Source organism: Betta splendens, chromosome 13 (assembly GCF_900634795.4).
Source record: "Betta splendens chromosome 13, fBetSpl5.4, whole genome shotgun sequence".
NCBI lineage: Eukaryota > Metazoa > Chordata > Actinopteri > Anabantiformes > Osphronemidae > Betta > Betta splendens.
Window position 1 is genome coordinate 70,815 of NC_040893.2, and position 17,520 is coordinate 88,334.

General features: G+C 42.2%; 2 long non-coding RNA genes across 3 annotated transcripts; one reads left to right on the plus strand and one right to left on the minus strand.

Annotated features, from left to right (window-relative positions):
- The first annotated feature begins 10,883 nt into the window (after positions 1-10,883).
- LOC129605039 (uncharacterized) lies at positions 10,884-13,084 on the plus strand. 2 transcript variants are annotated; one of them, XR_008696507.1, is made up of 3 exons: positions 10,889-11,483; positions 12,445-12,546; positions 12,782-13,084. It is a non-coding gene; the product is annotated as an uncharacterized LOC129605039 (long non-coding RNA). The 2 variants fall into 2 exon arrangements; XR_008696506.1 differs by having other exon boundaries at positions 10,884-12,546.
- Positions 13,085-13,112: 28 nt separating this feature from the next.
- Positions 13,113-16,868, minus strand: LOC129605038 (uncharacterized). Its single transcript, XR_008696505.1, has 2 exons — positions 13,906-16,868; positions 13,113-13,474 (listed from the first exon to the last, which is right to left on the minus strand). It is a non-coding gene; the product is annotated as an uncharacterized LOC129605038 (long non-coding RNA).
- Positions 16,869-17,520: the final 652 nt, after the last annotated feature.

Sequence of the window (17,520 nt, forward strand, 5' to 3'; positions counted from 1 at the left end):
ACAAGGATTAGCTATGGAGTTCCACAGGGTTCTGTGCTGAGTCCAATTCTGTTTAGCCTATACATGTCTCCTCTAGGTGAGATTATTAGAAAGCATTCTATTAATTTTCATTTTTACGCAGATGATACTCAGCTATATATGTCCTTGGGACCAAATGAAACAGATCAACTAGTCAAAATTCAGGGTTGTTTAAAAGACATCAAATCCTGGATGTCCCAAAACTTCCTTCAACTAAACTCAGATAAAACCGAGATTCTTATTGTTGGGCCAAAAAGCCTGAGAGAGACACTATTGAGTCAGATAGCCACCCTGGATGGCATAACATTAGCTTCAGATTCTACTGTGAGGAACCTTGGTGTCATGTTTGACCAGGATCTCTCTTTTACATCATACATTAAACAAATCTCCAGAACCGCCTACTTCCACCTTAGAAATATAGTTAAAATCAGAAGCATCCTCTCTCAGAGCGATGCAGAGAAACTGATCCATGCATTTGTTACCTCTAGGCTGGACTACTGTAACTCCTTACTCATAGGATGTCCTAACAGCTCCTTAAAAAGCCTACAGCTTATTCAAAATGCTGCAGCCAGAGTTCTGACAGGACTTAGAAAGAGAGATCACATTTCTCCTACATTAGCTTCTCTGCACTGGCTGCCTGTAAAATGTAGGATAGAATTTAAAATTCTCCTACTCACATACAAAGTACTCAATGATAAAGCTCCTTCTTATCTTAAAGACCTTATAGTTCCTTATGCTCCCAGCAGAACACTTCATTCTCAGAGCGCTGGGCTACTTGTGGTTCCTAGAGTGTTTAAATGTAGAACAGGGGGCAGAGCTTTTAGCTACCAAGCTCCTCTCCTCTGGAACCAGCTCCCTCTTCAGGTTCGAGAAGCTGACACACTCTCCACCTTTAAGATTAGGCTTAAAACCTTCCTTTTTGATAAAGCTTATAGTTAGAGATGGTTCAGGTCACTGGCAATTATTGTTAGTCACAGGAACCATCTCTTAGTTAAGCTGCAATAGACATAGACTGCTGGGGGACTTAATTTATACACTGAGCTCCTCTGTTTCCTTTTACCTCCTCTGTCCCATAACCTCCCATCATTGTCCCATGTTTAACTAACCTTGTCTCTTTCTGTCCAGTAGTTGTGCTTCTCTCCTCTCCCCCCCCACTTTTTCTCCCTCTCTGCCCTCACCTACAGGTATCATTGGACTCAAAGTTTGGTGTCTGATCCAACCATCCTGCCTGCATCCAGTCCCTGGTCCTACCATCCTGCCTGTGCTCTATTGTTGCTTGTTGTTGCTTGTTGCTGTGCTTTTCTATCTCTCTATCCTCTCACCCCAACCTGTCGAGGCAGATGGCCGCCCACATCCAGTCTGGTTCTGCTGGAGGTTTCTTCCTCGTTAGAGAGGGAGTTTTTCCTCTCCACTGTTGCTGTCAAATTAAATGCTTGCTGTATGTGGGATTTGTTGGGTTTAGTTGTGTGAGGTTTTAACCTTACTTTGTAAAGTGCCTTGAAATAACTTTGTTGTGATTTGGCGCTATATAAATAAAATTGAATTGAATTGAATTGTTCAGTTTTTAGCCTTGGTGGGTCTGCTCTGCTGTTATTACCCTGCCATTGAGAGTACACTTTCGCAGGTTGTGTTGCGAACAGCCGGTTGAATCGTCAGGCTTTGTTATCTCTGGTGTATCTCTTTAGGCAGCTGGCCAAGGTTTGTAGCCTTTGCTTGGCAGTTTCGAGTGATTCAGGTATGGGCATCTGGCTGTACCTCTTGGGCATCGGTCTTTTCATTGCACCTCTCTGGGCCTCTGTCATTTGGCTCACTTCCCTCCGAGCTGCCTTGATTTTTGCCTCCAACCTTCGTTTCCATGGTGGGTATTGTTTCCCATGGCTCCCATGGTTGCTCTTATAGCCAAGCACCTCTAGGATCACTGATGCTGTAGCGTATATCAGCTCATTGGTTTCTGTGATTGGTGTGGTAGGGATTGTTCTCAATGCTGCATTCACATCTTCCATGAGACTTTATGATGGTACTTCACTTAGCCGTTGTAGTGGGCTTCGGGGTTGCCTGTTCAAGCTCGCCATGATCTTATCTTTCAGGTCAGTCGCTGCCTAGCTCAGCGTGTCTGTGCTCATTGGGGCTTCATACCCAATTTCCGGTTGGGGAGATGGTGAAATCTCCCCTCTGACCTGGCGTCCTGGCTCCCCTGGCCGTAGTATTTGTGTTGCACCTCGTCAATCTCAAGTTGTGATAGCAGTTGATTCATTTCCGCTTTCCAGCATTGTTTGTTCGTAGCCCAGTTGCCATTCTTGCCTGTTCCCGACCTTGTTTGTAGCCTAGCTGTCACGGTCCAGACTTTTGTTTTCCATTTCCTGTGTTTATTTTGACATTTCCTGTTTTGGTTCTTGGTTCTTTTATTTCTTGCTTTACTTTTCCTGTGTCCCGTCAGCTGTTTTCATTCAGTAAATACTTGCGTATTTAGTTCCCAGTTCGCTCCTAAGTTCTCTGCCAAATCGTAGCGTGTTATCACCTCAGTCCAGCGTTTGATTCTTTTTTCCGGTTCAAGTAAGATCCTGTTTTGTTTTTTGTACTTACCCGTCTTTGCGTATTCCCTGTCGGTACTTTTGACTGTGTGTTCTGGATCTCCTGTTTCCAACCACTGCCTGTCTGATGCTAAATTTTCGCCCGCCGTTTGTGGAGGGATTCTTCATTAAACAAACCTCCAAGCTAGTTCTATCCCCGGCTGTGCATGTGGGTCCTGCATTACGCTCGTTTCCTGACAGTCCCTGACACTAGCCCTTTTTGAACCTCAGCCGAGCTTATCCTGTTACCTATGTTTGCCTGTACCCCAACCTTGATCCAGCCTAGTCCATCCTGTACTTTAATCGAGCTATCCTGTTGCCTGGCTGACTATCGTTGTTTGCCTGCTCCCCAAACGGAGACCTGTTACGTGAGTCCAAGCCTGTACTGTACCTGTGTCTGGAGCCTATTGTGAACATTAAAGACTTTGTACGTACTTGCTGGTCTCAGTCGCCGTGCATGTGGGTTCACTTTGTTAAAACACCTGCCAGCCCTGACAAAATGATTTAATGTTGAATTCATTCCATAAAAAAACATTTTTTTAAATAGCTAAAAGTGGTTGATAGAATACAAATGTAACTAAATATACCTATATATGTTCAGGTAATTTAAATAAACCTGAATGTCTACATCTGTTCTTATGGGGAATCAACAGTGTAATGAACTGTGATATAAATTTGCATATATATAATTTGCTCATCTATTAATATGCATAGAGCTGTTGTCTGCATTGACTTGTCATTGAGACGATTCTCCAAAGGCAGGAACCTCCACAGATCAGCTCAATGAGCTGTAGTGCAGCTGATTTCCACCTCAGGTTAACAGGCTTGTTATACCAAAACCATAAAGCTTACATAACTTCACTTTATGAATTCCAAGGCTTTACTGATAACTGCTATGACTTTTATGCTTGAGGAATGAAAATTGTAGCCACAGTCGCGATTTAAAAATGCCTGTCCCTCTGTGATTCTCCCCAGAAGTCAGAAAATAAATAAGAAAAATTTCCATTGGAGTCTATGGGAGGAATCTGGAACTCTCTGCACTTTGAGGCAGATACAAAGTATAGTTTTGATGGCTTAGCCAGGCGCATCATCAGAAAGACAAGTATGACTACGACTCAACGAAAAAAGTATGTTGATAGAATGATAACTGTGGTTGTTGTGACGAGTTAAAGAGAAAGTTTTCTGACTTAAAAAAACGTGTCCTTGTACTCTAGCTGTGACATCACGCACCCTAGCTCACGCAATACACACTAATTTAAAATTTCTGAATTCCTCAAGAAACACCCTATACTTAAACTGCTATAATTCAGAAACTATTAAATATATTAAAAAGCTGAACAATACTTTAATAGTTGAATAGTTGAAGATTGTTTTATAGTTCAAATGGTGTCTGTATCTTAAAGTATGTTGACGTATTCAAAGCTGAAATTACACAAAGCTGAAGAGGATTTGAAAATGGCTTTCCATTGATTTCAATGGGAAAGAAAGTTGATATGAATGTGGAAGATAATAACACACGTCTCTCTAAAAAGCTGCAAATTTTCATATTTGAATGGTTTCTGTAGCTGAAAGTATGCGGGACTAGATAGCTGCAGAAAAGCGTACGGAAGAACCACTAAAATAACTAGAAAAAGCATTTCCATAAGAAAATGCACAGTGAATGCTTCCATTTATTACTGACCAACTGCAAAGAGTAGCTAATGAAATGAATGTAGAGCTGTATATATCTGAAGAGGTGGTTTAAACTTGACTGTACACAAAGTATACAGGCAGCATAGATTAATGTATCTGAAGAAATTTAAGAGTTATTTAAACAGAGTTGAATGTTTGCAGAAGAAGCTTAAGTAGTTGCATTTGAAACTAAGGAACTGGAAAAAGATTTGTTGAAATTGAAGAAATGCTGAAAATCAAGGAAGTGTGTAAAGGTTTGCGGAACATGATGCAACATAGCTGAATGTATCAAAACAGCTAAACAGGGTTCAAGAGCTGAAAGAATAGTTAAAACATTTAAAACAACTGAGAGTAGCTGCAGAGGAAGTAGTTGAATTTTAAATTGAGAAAGGTTGGAGCATTAGAGGAAGCATGCACAAGCAATTGCTAAACAAAAGATTTTGGTTTCTTTTGATGTCCTGTCCTGTCGTTCCCTGTGGAGGTTTGTGAGTATCTTGTGTCTTCATGTTCTGTGTTTAGGATTTTGCCCATAGGGTTATGGAGCGTTTTAGGTTTATGTGACGTAGTGTTTACCTGCATAGCAGTGATTTTTATTTCTCGCCTTTTCGTGTTAGAGCTGAGTCCTGCTTTGCAGTGGTTTTGTGTTTAATAAATTGTTTTATATTAAACTTTATGTTCTTGTGTTAGGTCGTATATTAATGGATTCTACCCCATTGTGTGATGTGTTTGTGCGTGGACTTTCTCGTCATGTTAAGGTCACTCTCGCGCCCCAGGAATTACCCACCAAGCTCAATATTTTGATTGCCCTGGCCATCCTGGTAGACCCACGGCTGTGTTTCAGTGACCAAGAGCATAGGGAGGAGGAGCACGAGGAGACGCGAGGCCATGCGCGTGACGCAGGACAAGCTGTGTTCCGAGACGACCGGGGCTGTCATGACGTGAGTCCTCAAGCTGATTTCTCGTATCCCGTCACCTCAAATGTGGCGGTTCGTGAACAGGCAGCGTCACACCTGGCTGCGGCTCCGACCTGCGACCTGGCACGTCTTCCCCCAAGGGAGACTACCCATTGGCTTCTAAGGAGAGGCTCGCCATGAAGGAGTATATTGATAACGCGCTATCTGCTGGTCTCATCCCTCCATCCTCGTCCCCTGCTTGAGCAGGGTTCTTTTTTGTTTATAAGAAGGATGGCTTTCTTCGTCCTCGTGTTGACTACCTGGGCTTAAACGAGATAACAGAATGTGATTCTTACCCTTTTCCTTGTTGTCTTCAGCATTCGGGCTACTCACATACGCCCGGATTTACACCAAGCTAGACCCCCACAACACATCATCATCTGGTCCGCATTCGAGAAGGGGACGAGTGGAAAACAGCGTTTAACACCCCAAGCAGACACTATGAATATCTCGTCATGCCCTTTGTCCGCACCAATGCTCCTGCAGTGTTCCAGTCCTTTGTGAATGATGTCCTTGGTAACATGATTAGTGATTTTGTATTTGTTTATTTAGACGACATCTTGATCTTTTCACGCTCTGAAGAGGAGCATCATCAACACGTGAGATAAGTGCTGAAGAGGTTACCGGAACACAGACTGTACAGTATGTCAAAGCAGAAAAATGTGAATTTCATGTACCTACCATGTCATTCTTGGGATTTGTCATATCACAGGGCCAAATCCAAATGGAGCCTGCTAAGACTGCTAAGGTGGCCAGTTCCCTAGTCACGACGGGATGTCCAGTGATTCTTGCCAACTTCTACCGGCATTTCATCCAGGGGTTCAGTAGCATTGCTTCCCCTCTACATGCCCCTACCTTGTGCAAGGTTCAGTTGTAGTGGTCGGCGAAGGCTAACGACGCCTTCTCCCAGATCAAGCACTGCTTCACGACGGCACCAGTCCTTCACATGCCAGATCCGACTTGCCAGTTCGTGGTGGAGGTTGATGCATCTCTGGGATAGGTGCAGTGCTTTCCCAACGAGACACAGAGAGTGGTAAGCTGCATCCCTGTGCTTTTATGTCCCAGAAACCGTCTCCAGCAGAACAAAACTATGACACTTTGGGATCGGGATCTTCTGGCCGTCAAGGTGGCCCTTAAAGAGTGTCGCCATTGGCTGGAGGGAGCAGAGCAGCCGTTCCTTATCTTCACAGACCATAAAGAAGTAGAGTATCTCAAGTTCACCAATTGGTTGAATTCTCATCAAGCATGTTGGTCTCTGTTCTTCAGCAGGTTTAACTTTCATCTCTCTAGTTGGAGCAGTTACGTGGGCCATTGAGAATAGAGTCAAGTAAGCGGACCAGAATCAACCTCCCCAGCCAACTCCGGTGCTGTTGCCGGACCTGGGTCCAGGCTCGCCGAGTAATGGTGCTCAACCAGGGAAGATACAAGGAGGCAGCCGGCCGCTCCCAAACCCAAGGCCGGGGAGTTGTGTCTCTGTCTGTTGAGACTTGGTGCTCCTTTCTCACAGATAGTTGACGTCAGCAATGCAAGTGTGACAATGTAAACATCTTCACACACACTGTGACAGAGAAGACTGGTTGCATGTAATTTGATTGGGTTAGACAGACAATTCTCCTTAGTCGGACAGAGAGGTTAAAAGGCAGAAGCAACTTGAGGATCGTGGGCTCTTTGCATCACACCTTTGTAGTGTATGCACTGATCTCCCCAGCTGGTTTTTGGTTTGTTGATGTGCACGATCATAGTCCATGTTTTTAATTTGCTTTCCCCATTATTTTTATTTTCCTTTATTTTTATAATAAATCTCACAAAAGACAACTCTCTCATCTGCCTCTTTATTGTGAAATTTCCACCAAACTATGTACATATTTTTTTTCAGTTGTTCATAGTCATACTTGTCTTCTTTCTAAGGATGTGTCTGGTTAAGCCATCGGACCTATACTTTAGTTCCAGAAATCCTCCCATAGACTCCAATGGAAATGTTTCTTCTGGGGAGAAACACAGAGGACTGATATTTTTTAAATCACGAGTGTGGCCACAATTTTCACTCCTCAAACATAAAACTCACACAAGTGGCTCATTGAAGCCTTGGTATTCCTAAAGTAAAGTTGTTGTCTTGATAACCATTACGGGTTTGCTGTAACAAGCCTGTTAAGCAGAGGTGCAAATCAGCTTCAGTACAACTAATTGAGCTGACCTGTGGAGGTTCCGGCCTTTGGAGAACCGTCTTCATGACAACGGTGCAGCCGCAGTAGATCAGTGATTGAGCGCAGTAAGACTTTCACTGACAAGTCAAACTCCTAATGCTCAGTGTCCACAGTTGCTCTATGCACATTATTGATGAGTTCATTACAGAAAGAAAAGAAAGAAAGCCTTTATTGGTCATTATCATATGCAAATGTAACAACAAAATTTGTCTTCTGCATTTAACCCATCCCCTTGGGGTGCAGTGGGCTGCCATGCAAGGTGCCCGGGGAGCTAGGTCGAAGTGTCTTACTCAAGGACACACTTGGTGCTGTGTTGGGGGTTTGAACTTGACCTTCTGCTTGATTGATTGATTGGTTTAATGTTGATTGATTGATTGATTGATTGATTGATTGATTGATTGATTGATTGATTGATTGATTGATTGATTGATTGATTGATTGATTGATTGATTGACTCTACAGCTAATCTAAGACTGGTTTATGCAATGACATCGTAATATAAATATATGCATTTCCTAAATAAGTTAAGTTATATGATAATGTATCACCAATGTACAACTTTATTATAGATGTTTAAAAAAAATTCAGTTTTTCAAATAGTATTTATAGTTTTGTTCTGAAGTGACATCAGCAGCTTTTGTGACTGAGTGGTTAAGGAGCTTCACGCTGACCCTGGAAATCCTGGTTCAATACCTTACTAAAACAAGACTTTCAACAAAAATCGAAGGAATGATTTAAAGGACTGTTGTAACAACATGTGTTACTTTTTAAAATTGAATCAAACTGCTTTTACGTTTTATTGGCACATTCAGCTCTGCATCTTTTGCTTTGTAGATCCACCCACAGGCTGAGGGGGACCTGAGCTGGGTCAATGACCTTGTGGTGGAAATTTCTCATAAAGAAACAGATGAGAGAGTGGTCTTTTGTGAAAATTATTATAAAAATAAAGGAAAATATTGATGTTGACCGTGCACATCAACAAACTAAAAACCAGCTGGGGAGATCAGTGCATACACAACGAAGGTGTGATACAAAGAGCCCACAATCCTCAAGTTGTCTCTGCCTTTAAACCACTTTCTCTGGCTCTGGTGGAATGTCTCGCTACACCAATAGAATTGTTTGTGCCACCTTATCTCGCCGTGACCCTAACCCTTCTGCATCTGGATTTACGCAGAAAGCAGCCTGCTCTCATCCCACCGATGCACATCCAGGGAATGGACGTTGAGAGAGTGGACTCTTACAAGTACCTGGGTGTGCATCTGAACAATAAACTGGACTGGACTCATAACAGGAATGCACTATACAGGAAGGGTCAGGGTAGACTCTACCTGCTGAGGTGACTGCGGTCTTTTGGAGTAAGGGGACCACTCCTGAAGACCTTCTATGACACGGTGGTGGCATCAGCCATCATGTACGGTGTGATCTGGTGGAGCAGCAGCATCACAGTCAGGGACAGTAAGAGACTGGACAGGGTTACCAAAAGGTCCAGCTCTGTCCTGGGCTAAACTCTGGTCACAGTGCAGGAGGTTCATCTTAAAGACCTCATAGTTCCTAATGCTCCTAGCAGAACGCTTTGTTCTCAGAGCGCTGGGATACTTGTGGTTACTAGAGTCCTTAAATGTAGAACGGGAGGCAGAGCTTTTAGCTACCAAGCTCCTCTCTGAAACCAGCTCCCTCTTCAGGTTCGAGAAGCTGACACACTCTCCACCTTTAAGATCAGGCTTAACACCTTCCTTTTTGATAAAGCCTATAGTTAGAGATGGTTCGGGTCACTGGCAATGATTGTTAGTCACAGGAACCATCTCTTAGTTAAGCTGCAATAGACATAGACTGCTGGGGGACTTAATTTATACACTGAGCTCCTCTGTTTCCTTCTACCTCTTCTGTCCAATAACGTCCCATCATAGTCCCATGTTTAACTAACCTTGTCTCTTTCTCTCCAGTAGTTGCGCTTCTCCCCCGCTCTCTATTCTGTCCTCACCTACAGGTCTCATCGGACTCGGGGCTTTGTGTCTGTGATGGGCAGCTGCGGATCCAACCATCCTGCCTGTGTCCAGTCCCTGGTCCAACCGTCCTGCCTGTGCTCTGTTGTTGCTTGTTATTGCTGTCCTTTTCTCTCTCTCTCTCCCCTTACCCCATCTGGTTGAGGCAGATGGCTGCCTACATCCAGCTTGGTTCTGCTGGAGGTTTCTTCCACATTAGAGAGGGATTTTTTCCTCTCCACTGTTGCTATCTAATTAAAGGCTTGCTGTATGTGGGATCTGTTGAGTTTAGTTGTGTAAGGTGAATTGAATTGAGGTGGGTGAGAGAAGGGTCCTGGCTAAACTGACATCCATCCCGGACCAGGACTATCAACCACTGGAGGACTTACTGTTTGCTTTGGAGAGCAGCTTCAGTAGCAGACTGATCCACCCTAGCTGTGTGAAGGAGAGATATCGTAGCTCCTTCCTACCTGCTGCGATCAGATTATACAATCATCAATGTTAACAATGTTAACTACCTTTCACACCTAAAATGATAAACCACCCACTGGTTCAGTGTTAATACAGACATTCTCTCGGTGCAATATCTATGCAATATTTGTGCAAAACTGTGCAATATGTAGATTATATTTATGACTGCATACCCACTCTGATCACTGTTTAGTGTTATGCATCAGCATTGTGGTGACCATTATTTTGCCTGTTTGCGGTTTCCGGTTTTATTTTGCCAAGTTCCTGTTCAGTTCACCTTTGTTTTACAGTCACGTGATCACCAACTGTTTCCGTTCAGTAATCACTACCAGGCATTTAAGCACCAATACTCACCACTCTTGTTTGACAGATTGTTTGATCACCTACCTGTTCGACTCTCCAGCGTTTTCACCGTGTAAGACCAACCAGTTTTGATTCGTGTTTGACCTCGTCTTGCCTGCTCCCTATCAGTACTGTATTGGACTCAGCCTCTGCGTATGATTCTTGCCTGGAGACCATTTTGCCTGTCTGACAACGTAAACGTGCGCTGTGCATTTGGGTCCTTTCCTATGTGATCGTGAAATTTTAGTATTATACTGTGCCAACTCAACCCAGTTTCACTATTTTTACTTGCTGCTGTATTTTTCTTGTGAGAAAAAAATTCCCTAATGTGGGACACTTCCTCCACATCCTTTCAAAATAAACTCACTAATCCAAATCTTTCGCCTAAATAGCAATTTTTCTGCTTTTGACTGGTTAATTAGGATTACTTTTTATTGTTTCGCAATTACCTGTGCAAGTTTGCTCCAATGCTCCAACGTGTATCAATTTAAAATTCAACTACTTCCTCTGCAGCTACTCTCAGCTGTTTCCACAGCTTTCAACTATTCTTTCAGCGCTTGAACTCTGTTTAGCTGTTTTGATACATTCAGCTATATTTCATCAAATTCTGCAAACCTATACACACTTCCTTAATTTTCAGCATTTCTCACTTTTCTCAATTTTAAACTCAGCTGCTTCAGCTTCTGTTGCAAATATTATGCTTTGTTTAAAGGGCTCATATCATGCAAAATCCACTTTTTAGACATTTTGGAGCGTTCCTATGACTCTATGGGTCACATATACACACACTGAGCACGGTAGAAATGCATTTCCTGCTTTTTTCACATTTTGAAAACGTAAATTTTCTCACCCAATGAAAACAGACCACGACCTACTCTGAGGCCGTGTCCCAGTTGTCGTCACCTTGGTCGGAAGTTCTCCCTGCAAATCCTGAACCACCACCCCCACAATGATCCCGAACCAAAACTGGACTTCCGCCATTTCCCCCCTCTCACTCACCGTGAACAGACGAGCACGGCAGCGCCCAAGTCCTCCCATAGAAATAGTTCGGTTCTTAGGTGTTCTAACCAACACCAAAGTCTATTCACTTTAACAAGGGATCAACAAGTGAGGATTTGTGGGTTACTTTTATTTTTAACGGACCGGTGCCAGAAACACTGCCTATACGTATGTGCATTTCAAACGAGGGTGCGTACAATGCTGGATTTGTTTAACGGCTCCTGTTGGAAAAAAAAAGGATCTATTCCTACAGTCCGTCATCCACTCACTGCAGTAAGTACATGCTTGATATTTATAATGTTTTAAAATGTTAGTTTGTCCGTTTAAATGTAGTAACCTATGTGTGGGGCAAGTTACTAGCTAGCTATGCTAACGGCTACAGCCAGTCGACCGAGCCTTTGTCCCCTTCAAATGTGCTCATGTGGGCTCCTGCAGCCACACACCTGTGTGGAGAAAAGCTAATGGCTAATGGCATCGAGCGGCTACAGGCAGGGAGTGGTGGGTCTAGCGTCTGTCCTTTTTCTGTAATCTCATACACCTGCGGGGAACAGCTGATCGTAATCGCCCTTCCAGCGGCGACAGGCAGGAAGCGGTGGATCTAGCTCGCTGTAGTAAGTTTGTGCTTGATACTTGTGATATCTAAATATGTTAGTTGGGTCTGTTTAAAATGCAGTAACCCACGTGTGAGACAAGCTAATCGCTAGCGTCGCTAACGGCTACAGTGAGTCAACCGAGCCTTTGTCCCTTTCAAATGTGCTACTCTGAGTTGGTGCAATCACACACCTGTGTGAGGAACAGCTAATAGCGATGGGCCTTCGATCGGCGACAGGCAGGAAGCGGTGGATCAAGCTTTTGTCCTGTTGACGTGCTGCCGCTCCTGTTTGTGTTGCGTTAGCCGTTAGCATGTCTTTAGGCCTTTGCACTTTAGAGCTACAGCTGGTCGATCGCTACAAAAAGAAACTGCAGATGAAAGCGGTTATGTTTGTTATTACCCCGTCCTGTGTCACAGCCTAAATCAACTTGTGATTTGGGGTTATGTCATTGTTCTATCAAATTCTAACATGATTAGTTGGAATGATTACTGTGTTGTGTTGCAAGCTTAGTTGCTAATTAGTCACATCTCTACAATAACCGCTGCTTATCTGGTCAGTTACCTATAGCTTGTACCATAGCCATTATATTTGTAGGACCAATACAATTTACAGTAAATGTAACAGTCTTTTCTATACTGTAGGGAGCCACATCCTAGTTACCTACATGCAAGGAGGCTGTCAAACAGAGAAATCACTGCAGACTGTTGGTACACAGACATCTGCTGCCCAGCTCAGGAGTGAAGGTATGTAAGTTTGTATGTACCAACAGTAAGATAGGCAATAGAAGATTTTAATTGGTATATACTGTTTAGATTTTATATTTGAATTGTAACAACTGTTTATCTGTTGTTTTAGCACAGACAGGCCTGTCCTCTTGTGTGGTTTAATTTTTTTTCTGGTATTGTGTGTTCTTACATTAGAGAAGGTTTTGACCTACATAATAATGAAAATTTCACTAATCTACAATTCTGATTGCAGTACCTTTTTGTTTTGATGAGGTGATGGTGAGGACAGCCACAGCTTCCATCTGGTAGAGGACTGCTTCCGCTCAGTCTTCCAAATAGTGATGAGAACAAGGATCACCACATCTCCCTGTTTACCCTACTTTCATGCATTTCGTCTGCAAGGCCCTGCAAAAGCTTCTGTCATCAAACCCCCAGACTTCTTAATTAACTCAGTAACCTATACATTGCACATTGGAGTGTGAAGGTAACAGTTTGTTCTAGCTTTGGAGTAGTGGTGCATTTTTTTGGTTTACAATAAAGTTGGCTTTAACTATTATGTATTTCACTGAACTCTGTTTCTGAAGGGAAAACACTTTTATTCAGGAAATCATAGTATTGAAATTACATGTTTTTTCTCTTTCTAATATGGTAAGCTATAAAGTTGAAGCGGCCATAAATAAAAAGCATATAAATTATATATAAATAAAAAATAAAAAAATTCTTTGAGTATTGCACTCACAAAAAACACATTTTTACTCAAATGGTAAAGGAGTTATTCCACAGGTGGTTTACATCCATCATACAATGAGTGTTTTAGTGTTTTATCCATCAGGAAACTCTGCCTTCATCTACAACCCAAGCATGAAGAGATGGCAACTCAGATTCTTCACCCTAGGAATCCTCAGCACCAGCTCACTAGCCTCTGTAGATTAGATACCTGTAACAACTTCAGATACAGAGACATATTACTGTCAGATTTAACAAGAATGACAAAAAACATAATTAAAAGCAGTAAAAATACGTTAGGTCAATATATAATTTGAACCAATGCTTTTTGTTCCCAGGTAGGTCATGCAGTGATTGCTCTAAATATTAATGCACATTTTTAAATAAAATTATGTCAGAGCAGCAGCACAAGTAAGACAAAACAGTGAAATGTGTAAATGTAAAATGTATTTATATTATTTCAGCTATGCTCTCAAACTTATTTATTTGTATAACGTGAGCTAAAGTAGTGTTATCTATTAACGAGAGTTTTCCAGGTAAGTCGTGTTGTGAATATTGAAGCTGTCCACGCCATTTAGCATACGCATTAGCAACCGCTAGTCACTTTGCAAATTACATAAATCAATTAAATTGAAGTAAATGCGACATTACCAATGAGACACATCTTGCATCAGCCGAAATGTGGCGACTTCAACAGCCTCCTCTTCAGCTTCAGGGTCAGATTCGGGATCGTAGACGTATGGTTCTACTACGCTATGAACCAGCTGGCTAATGTTGTGCAGTCCTGTAGCGGGTCTTCTTCTTCTGTGGAGGATTGCGATGGATTGTATTCTCAACGTCGCACTACTGCCACCTATAGTATCCTAACCGTGCGGTGGCTCGTATCCATGGAGCCAAAAAACAACAACAACAAAAAAGGTATGCGCTTCCGCACAGAGGTGTGGCGAGCAGCTTCGCTTGCGACACGCCCAGAAAACACAGCGTTTGCTGATGGGGAGTGAAAACAACATATTGACAGGGGCAGTGTGGACGATCTAAAGAGTTTTATGGAATGAAAATTTACAGAGACCTTACTGAGACATTAAAGTCCAATATTCTTTAGAGTGAAAAGCTGTATGATCAGGGAGCTTTAAACCACTCGTAATTCTCTTTAGATACATTCATTTATGCTTCCACATTCACCAAGTTTAAAACACCTCTTTGGATATATACATCTCTACATTCAATTCATCAGCTACTTACAGCATTTCTTCAGCTATACATTCAGCATGGAAGCATTTACTGTGCATTTTCTTCTGGAAATGCTTAGATATGAGTGAGAAAAATAATAGTAGTCGTCTCCTCAAAAAGCTGAATATTTTGATATTTGAATGGTTTCTGTAGCTTAAAGTATGCAGGACTAGTTACGCGCCGAAAAACGTACAGAAGAAAAATAATAAAGAAAGATGGCCGACAAGAAAAACTAAACAGTTACTAAACAACAACTAAACAATTGCTTCCAGCAATGCTTCCTGCATTCACTGTGATAAAGAGCGAAGATATGTTACCAGCTCTCCCACTACAGCAGTGCAGCCGTTATGTGCGTGACGTTATCTGTTGACATGAGCTGTAGTTGGGAAGAAGGCTCATTCTCTGATCTATTTCAAACGTTTATTTCTTTTACTTGTGATCATTATAACTGACAACTAATGAAACCCCCAAATTCAGTATCTTAGAAAATTAGAATATTAGTTAATACCAATTCAAAGAAAGGATTTTTGGAAATCTTGGCTGACTAAAAAGTATGAACATGAAAAGTATGAGCATGTACAGCACTGAATACTTGGCTGAGGCTCTTTTTGCCTGAATTATTGCAGCAATGCAGCATGGCATGGAGTCCATCAGTCTGTGCCACTGCTCAGGTGTTATGAGAGAGTTATGAGAGGTTGCTGTGATAGTGGCCTTCAGCTCTTCTGCACTGCATTGTTAGCTCTATCACATCTTCCTCTTTACAATACCCCATAGTTTTCCTATGGGGTTAAGGTCAGGCGAGTTTGCTGGCCAATTAAGAACAGGGATATCATGGTCCTTAAAACAGGTACTGGTAGCTTTGGCCCTGTGTGTAGGTGCCAAGTTCTATTGGAAAATGAAATCTGCATCTCCTTAAAGTTAGTCAGCATCAGATAGCATGCAGTGCTCTAAAACTTCCTGTTATACGGCTGCATTGACCTGGAACCTTGGAAAACACAGTGGACCAAAACCAGCAGATGGCATGGCACCCCAAACCATCACTGAATGTTTAAACTTTACAGTGGACTCCAACGTGGATTCTGGGTGTCTCTTTCCCCAGACTCTGGGACCCCGATTTCTATAGGAAATGCAAAATTTCCTTTCATCAGAGAACATAATTTTGGAGCACTCAGTAGCAGTCCAGTCCTTTTTGTCTTTAGCCCAGGCAAGACGCGTCTGATGCTGTCTGTTGTTCAAGAGTAGCTTGACACAAGGAATGCGACAGCTGAGACCTATGTCTTGCATTTTCTCTGTGCGTAGTGCTTCTTGAACACTGACTCCAGCTGCAGTCCACTCTTTGTGAATCTCACAAACATTTTTAAATGGGTTTTGTTTTACAATCTTCTCCAGGGTGCGGTTATGCCTAGTGCTTGTCCACTTTTTCCACCATATCTTTTCCTTCCGTCCACCTTTCTATTAATTTGCTTGGACACAGAGCTCTGTGACAGCCAGACTCTTTTGCAATGACCTTTTGTGTCTTGCCTCCCTGTGCAAGGTGTTAGTGGCCGTCTTTTGGACAACTGTCAAGTTGTGTAGCAAGATTGTATAGCCTACAGAACTAGACTGAGAGACAATTTAAAAGCCTTTGCAGGTATTTTGAATTAAATAGCTGATTAGACTGTGGCACCAGGTGTCTTCAATATTGAGCCTTTTCACAATATTCTCATTTTCTGAGATACTCAATTTGGGTTTTTCATTAGTCAGTTATAATCATCAAAATTAAAGAAAGATTTAAAATATATCAGTCTGTGTGTAATGAATGAATATAATATACAAGTTACATTTTTTAAATGGAATTATGAAATAGATGGGGAGATGGGGCCATATGTCAGCTCAAATATAGTAATACGTCTGCAAGTTTAACAAAACAAACATTTAGTTCTATAAAAAAATCATTTATTCAACTGAACTAATACAGCTCCAAATGTGTTAAGGCACTTTATCACATCTGCACAGATGTCGTAAGAGTCTGGTGGCCAATAACTTAAAGAAAAAATTTCCTTAAAATAAAAAAATGGAGGGTGTTTGACTGAACCTGACATCATAGAATGCACTTCTGAGTGACATTTAATAAAACGCTTCCAGTGAGGGAGGAGAACCCTCTTCATGTAGGGACTTTGGGGGGTAGTCCAGAGTGGCTGTGGAGACCACATCCGTGTGGCACTGACCTAATCACAGCAGCAGCAGAATGGTCAGACTTGGCAGATTGTGCACTAGTGGAACTTTGGTTTGCATGATGCTACATTATTCTGTAGGACAATAACACTAATCCATCTCTATTTAAATGTCTGTCTGCAGCCTTTTTCCTGCTCAGTGTGTCTCTTGAGCACAACCACAATGTCTACTCAATAGCGCCAGGCCTGGTAGCCACGTAGACGAAGACCACGATGAGCAGCACCAGCACAGCCAATGTGGGCAGGACTATGGTGCCCACTTGCTGCCGGGCCTCCTGCATGGCCTGCTTCCGCTCCTTCTTGTCCTTGGACGTTTCTTTCTTGGGTTTGCCTTTCAGCTGCCTCATAGTGTTCGAGTCGTCACTGGAACCTGGCAAACAGAAAAACACTGTCATTTGTCAGCTTTCAGGTCATGAGCAGCAGCCTGACAGAAACAGACAGGAGATCACAAGAGAAGGAGCTTTTTTTATTCCATTATCATAATTTTAACTTATTAGCATCATCAAAGTTCCCATTTTGAGAACTTCAAACATAAGCAGATAGAAACATTTGACCTGAAATGAAAACGTGCTTCACAGGCTCCAGATCAACTACTTCAAATGGAACTTTTAACTCATATGAACATGCATTGACAGATGTTACTGTCTGTCATGGTTAGTTTATGCTAAAGCAACTGCTTTGGCTTGTTTCTTCTCTTAGTGACTGCAAACTGAATCTCTTGTATTAGAGGAGAATAAAGACAACGACTGTAACAGGTTAAGTTTCACCTCTGTGACCCTGAAACTGTTTGTTCGGCGGGCCTCAAACCTTGTAAAGTGCCTTG